The sequence below is a fragment of the Ornithorhynchus anatinus genome, chromosome 12 (genome assembly GCF_004115215.2).
Source record: "Ornithorhynchus anatinus isolate Pmale09 chromosome 12, mOrnAna1.pri.v4, whole genome shotgun sequence".
In the NCBI taxonomy this organism is placed as follows: Eukaryota; Metazoa; Chordata; class Mammalia; order Monotremata; family Ornithorhynchidae; genus Ornithorhynchus; species Ornithorhynchus anatinus.
In genome coordinates, this window is record NC_041739.1 from 28,880,927 (window position 1) to 28,887,134 (window position 6,208).

Here is a 6,208-nt window from a genome sequence, read left to right on the forward strand (position 1 = left end):
CCGGGGGGGAAGGGAAGGGGAGGGGAGGGAAGGGGAGGGGAGGGGGGGCGGCGCTGCCTGTTGTCCCGGGGAGGGCGGGAGGTGGGGGCGCAGGTGCGGGGGAGGGAGGGAGGGAGGGAGGGGCGGCTTTGACAGGCCCCGCTCCCCGCCCCCCGCCCCCCGGCCCGGGAGGAGGCGCGCGCCTTCGGCGCTGCGGGGGGAGGGGAGAGGGAGGGGGCGGGGCGGAGCGTGGGGGGCGACCATCGCGGGCCGGGCCGGGCCGAGCTGGGGGCTGTGTCGTAGCCGCCGCCGGAGCTCGGGCCGCTCTGTCTGGACGTCTCCCCTCGGAGCCGCGGGTGGGGTCCGGCCCCTCCCCCCCCCCTTGGGCGGACACGGCAGGTAGGAAGGACCGGCCGCTGCCGGGGGGCTCCTCGTTGTCTGCTCCCTCCGGGAACGGGACCCCCGGCCAAGGGCCCCGGCGGACGGGCGGACAATAACCGGCGCTCTTCCCCGGACCCCCGGACCCCCGGACCCCCGGACCCCCGGACGGAAAGACGGACAGGCAGCCGCCCCGAAGCCCCGCATGGCCGCCCGGCCCGGCCCGGTCCGGCCCGGCAGGTTGCGCCGGCCGCCCCGCGGCCTCCCCGAGGGGTCCGCCTGCCTGCCTGTCTGTCTGTCTGTCTGTCTGTCTGTCTGTCTTCTCTCTCAACAAAACAAAAACAGAAAACAGACCCCCGCCCCCCCCCCCCCCCCCGGCCTCCCCTTTACACGCACATCACCCGCCTCCAGAAACCGCCAGGCCCCTGTCTCTTTCCTCCGCCCCACCGTCTGAAATCCCCCGGCCTCCCTTCCCTTTTTTCTTTTTTTTCCCTTCCCATTTTTCTTTTTTTCCCCCTTCTCTTTCCTCTTCTTTCCCCCGCCTTCCCTTTCCATTTTTCTTCCCCCCCCCTTTCCTCCCCTTCCCTTTCCCTTCCTATTTTCCTTCCCCCCCTCCCCTTTCCTCTTCCTCCCTTTCCCTTCCCATTTTTCTTTTTTTGCCCCCCTTCCCTTCCCTCTTCTTTCTCCCCTCCCCTTTCCTCCCCTTCCCATTTTTCTTCCCCCCCTTCCCTTCCCTCTTCTTTCCCCCCTCCCCTTTCCTCCCCTTCCCTTTCCCTTCCCATTTTTCTTTTTTCCCCCCTTCCCTCTTCTTCCCCCCCATTCCCCTTTCCTCCCCTTCCCTTTCTTTTACCCATTTTTCTTCCCCCCCTTCCTTCTTTTCCCCCTTTCCTCCCCTTCCCCTTCCCATTTTTATTTTTTTCCCCTCCTTCCCTTCCCTCTTTTTCCCCTTTCCTCCCCTTCCTTTTCGCTTCCCCTTTTTCTCCCCCCCCTTCCTTTCCCTCTTTTTCCCCTTTCCCTTCCCATTTTTCTTTTTTTTCCCCCTTCCCTTCCCTGTTTTTCCCCTTTCCTCCCCTTTCCCTTCCCCTTCCCGGCGGGATGCGGGGATGATTGTCCCGTGGGGTTGGCGGGGGGCAGCTGGCAGAGGTGCGGGGCTTCCTCGGCCGAGGCCGCTTTGTCGGAGGGAGAAGAAGAAGAAGAAGAAGAAAAGGTTTTCTCCTCTGGGGCGTCACGGTTTTTATCCCAACCCAGGATGGTGGGGGGGCGACTGGCGTTGTCAGGAGCCGAGGAGAGGCTTCCTTGTCCCTCCCCTCCCCTCCGGAGGTTCTCGTCGTGTTTTTCTGCCCCCCTCCCCGGCGATGCTGGGCAGCCTTCGAAGGGGTTAAATTTCCAAATTAAATTTCCAATCGTCGATGAGGTGGCCGCGATCAGTGGGTGGGATCAGCTTTGCCCTCCTTTATGGTCCCTGTTGGCCTGCGGCGGTGGTCCCGGCTAGTCCGGGAGCCTGTCAGACCCGGTGGGCCGGACCGTGTTGCTTAGGGTGCCGGTGGACAAAAGTACGCTTTTAAAGAAAAGAATAAGGAACCACTCATTTTATGGGGGTCTCGGAGGACTTACTGTGTGCTGAGCGCTGGGGTGGGTTCCTAGTCGGGCCTGGTACTGTGCCCGTCCCACCGGGCTAAGCGAAATAAGAGGGGCTTGAAGCCGTCCTAGCCGGGATCCGGCCGGTTAAATCGCTCCCTGCTCTTTGCCCCTTGATAGTAGATCTGTTATTGACCACGTAAATGCAGAAACGGAAGGGTTCCTTCCCAGGGGTGCGGGGATGTTGACAGATTTAGGTCCCGGGGAGAAGCGGTGACCAAAATCGCACCCCCGCCCCTGATCTCTCTGCTTTTAATTTGTGTTTTTCTGTTTTGAATCAAGTTCACACCCGCTTGTTCTTCCCTGTTGTATCTGCTTGTAGGGTACGGTCAAGTTGTATTTAGAGTAGTTGGAGAGTCGTCGCTCTACATGTTTGTACATCAGAACGGAAGAGGGCCTGAAAAGCAGTTGAGAGATTTGGAAAAATTCATCCCCGGACTCGTTTACACAAGCCCGGGGACGAGATGTTTGCTGGGACGCAGCTATTTGACTTGGGATATTGAAAGGAAGAGGAGGCAGCAATCAGAACTAAGTTCTTCGGCTTAAGACGGTCTTCCCCGGGACATTCATTTGTCATGAGGGGAAACCCAGAGGATGCACTTCCATCGTTGGATTCGGGATTTCGGTTGCTAAATTATGTGGTGGGCTCTGGGAATTTCAGTAACTCTGGAATTTTAACTTCTTATCCGTCATTGAAATCGGTAAGCCCTAGCTCCCTCGGTTCAGGACAAAAATGGTTTTACTGTTGGTTTATGTGACTGACCGGCAGACCTTCAAGGAGTACCTAGGAAGCCCGTCTTCCGGTTAGTGGCTGTGTCCACTGGTTGCAGAACTTGGTCAGAACCTTTCTCCTTGCCCTCACGTGTTTGCCCAAAATGAGCCATCTAATTAATCTCCAGTTCCTGCCAGCCACACCCATCTGGTTATTGCTGTTTCCCATGGAGCTTAGGCTCAGACCCCCTGCATTTTGGAACGGCTTCAAGATTCCCTAACTCCCGTCTCCTCAATTTTGAAACTCCACCCAGTCAATCAGTGGAAGTCGAGTGCCTGATGAATACCAAGCGCTGTGCTAAGCCCTTGGCCAGAGTACATCAGAAGCTAGAAAGGTGCTTTCGTTCATGTCCCGAAACTCGGGTTCTTCTCTTACCTGTCATTTATTTTAAAGCGACCTCTCCACTCAATCGTAAATAGGGGCAGGGATCATGTCCAATAACTAATGCCGCCTCCCAGGCACTTGATATAGTGCTCTGCTCCGAGAAGGCGCTCCCTAAAAACTTCCTTGGGCTGTGAAGTTGGACTGGGACTTTCAGAAGAGCAGTAATGGGGTTGTATTCCTGCCCCGCGCTTAAGGAAGCCAGTGGCTCTCTAGCACCGTGGGGTTGGGGATCAGGGGGTGGAGAAGGCTGGAATCCCTGATGTGGTTTGGGGTGGCTAGCCAAAGGTGCGAGTCTCTCCCATGAGACATAGTTTTGGCAGGGCTCATTTTGGGTTTCCTTTGACCAGTCAGGGGCCTCAGGGGCCAGAGGCACATACGTGTGTGATGACAGGAAGCTTGGGGAGGGATGTGTATGTCACAAATGCTGCTGAGCCTTGTTAGGGCCGAATGACCTAGTAACCCGTAGCTAGCTATTTCTGCATTTCTTTAGACCCCTGCCATAACTCCTTGAAAAGCCCCCTGTAATCATTTTTATCCGTTACTTGATTAATGGTCGGGCCGAATGTGAGACATTTTGATTCTCTAACGGTGACTATTGCAGTTCAAGCGTGGTCTGTCATACGTGAATTTTTTAGATTGGTTACGAATACTTTCTCAGGAGCTGAACGGCAGTCACACAGCCAGAAAAGTGAACCGTGCCCTGTGAGGAAAGGTATTCAAATTTTGAGAGAAAAGGGACGACTGATAGAGCGACGGTCTCAATTAGCCGTATTCGGGTGAGATGCAGGAGTGTGAGCGAAATCCCCATGTTTGTTCAAGTGGTATTCAGGATGATGTCATCAACACATGAATGCTGTGATGCGTGGACCTGCATATATTCACAATGAAAACCCTGTTCTACATCTTATGAATCGACGTAGTCACTTTAACAAGTAACAATTGATTCGCAGTTATTAAACGTTTATTAAATGACCCATAGAAATGTAGAACCAATGGGAGCCGCAGACGCCACAACCTGAGCCCGATGGACCTCTCCTAAATGACTCCGTTATCATTTGCTCTTCTCCCCATTTCTGAAGGGCTACTCGAGGTGGGACGTGGCGAGAGAGGGGAAAGAGAATGGCTCTCTGAAGTAAGATTATAGTGCAGGGCCTAGACCCTCCATCCGGGAAGATTCATTCCCGTTACGAATCCAAGACGAATGAAGGGATAAAGGTAATTGAAACTAAACAGATTTCACGTTCAGCAGTCACCGAGTTCGAACACTTCTGTGGCCCTCAAAGATGTCCAGAATGGTAATTTCCACTGCAGCGTGTTAGTTGGATGAAAGACTTCCTTCAATTGTTCTCGATTGTCTCTAGAACAGGGCCCGACCATCAGGCGGTGTCTTAAGTTGTTTTGCACTGGAGAGCATGACCCCGCTCACATGTCCCTTTGCCTGCTGCTTTTTTTAGTCAAGTTGCCCAAGCCGGGAACGTGCGTGCCTGAGTTGATGAGATCCACAATCTGTATCCCTAACTCTGAGCAAAACACCCTTTAGCCTCCTACGCTGGTGCTTCCTCTCTGGCTTCTGCCTTTGTGGCTCTCACAGCTACGGGTGTTGGTAGTAGTAGCAGTAATATTTCCTCAGTGCCTGCTGTGGGCAAAGCGCTGGGTTGGGAAGAAATCCCGGGTGAGAAACTCAGTCCCTGGCTCACAGTCTCAAAATAATTATAATTGTGGTATTTGTGAAGCGCTTACTCCGGGCCAAGCAGTGTTACTAAGAGCTGGGACGGATCCGAGAGAGTCGAAATGGAGGAGGGGGGAGGGTCGTGAGGAGTTGGGGGGTTCCTGCGGGCAACCCGATTCATCGTTCATGGGTGGGAAGTCCCGCGAGGAGGCTGCTGCGGTCACCGAGCGAGTCGGGGGCGGAGGCAGGGCAAGGAGCAGGAGCTCTGAGGCAGGGGAACCCCGCTCGCCAGCCAAGTCGGCTCATATTCAGCCATATTTAGAGCGTCTACTGTGCGCAGAGCACTGTTACTGGTGCAGAGCCCTGAACTGGGCACGTGCTAAGTGCAGAGCACTGTACTAAGCACCTCTACTGCTTCCTCTTTCAAGCTCCTCACTTCCCTTCCCACCGCCCCCCAGGAGTGACTGCCGTGGACTGGAGGGCCAATCTGGTATTCGTCTCTTCTGCCAAATGCTTGGAACAGTTAGTTGTGCTGATCGATACTCAGGTGTTTTGGGGTTTTTTGTTTTTGTTTTGTTTTTTGGACATTTCCCTAGCTGTTGAAAAACTAATGTTTTAAAAATTAAGCATACAGTCCTGTCAGAAGAAGGATAGGAATCTTTTGTTCGCACCTTTCTCAAACAGATTTTGCCCAGATTAGACCAATCTGGGTGTCAAACATGAATCTCTTGAGCAGGTTGTTTTATGGACAGAACTGCCAGGTTTTGAGAGAGCTTTCCCAATAGTTTGGCAAATGAACAAAACCTTTCCATTTAAGCGGAAAGTATATATTAAAAAAGTCAAGTTAGCTGTATAAGTACCTAACTTATTTTCTTATTGAAGTAGTGGATCTGGTTTTTTTTCCCCCTAAATTTTGTTGAAATCAAATAATGTAGAATAGTATCTTAGCATGCCCTGTGAAGGACTGGGAAGGATGGAGGTTTCCCAGTTGAATCAGCCTAATGGGATATTTGCTCAGTTCCCTTTTTTTTGTATCTCACTTGTTCTGACACATTCAATTGTCTTCAGAAAAACTCTGAGCCCTAAGGTATCTGACAGCCATCGAAAAAGCTTGAGACTTAATGGGAATATAGGAAAACATTATTTTAACAAATAGATTCCACGGGAATATAGGAAAACATTATTTTAACAAATAGATTTACGGAGACAAATTTCTTCACCTCTGAATGAAAAGGCAGTCGTCTGCATGAAAAGAGCATACGTCTCTAAAATATTTAATGTATTGTGGCGAGTCTCTGGAAGTGAATCACTGTCTCATCCACACACCTAAGACCTAATTCGTTTTAGATCCTGAGTTCCCATTGATGCAAATCTCCAGGAAACCAAAA

The 6,208-nt window shown here is 52.7% G+C and overlaps 1 long non-coding RNA gene across 1 annotated transcript; it reads left to right on the top strand.

Annotated features, from left to right (window-relative positions):
* The first annotated feature begins 240 nt into the window (after positions 1 to 240).
* On the top strand, positions 241 to 4,901 carry LOC120638732. The gene is made up of 3 exons (XR_005660623.1): positions 241 to 378; positions 2,318 to 2,696; positions 3,810 to 4,901. It is a non-coding gene; the product is annotated as an uncharacterized LOC120638732 (long non-coding RNA).
* The last annotated feature ends 1,307 nt before the right edge of the window (positions 4,902 to 6,208 follow it).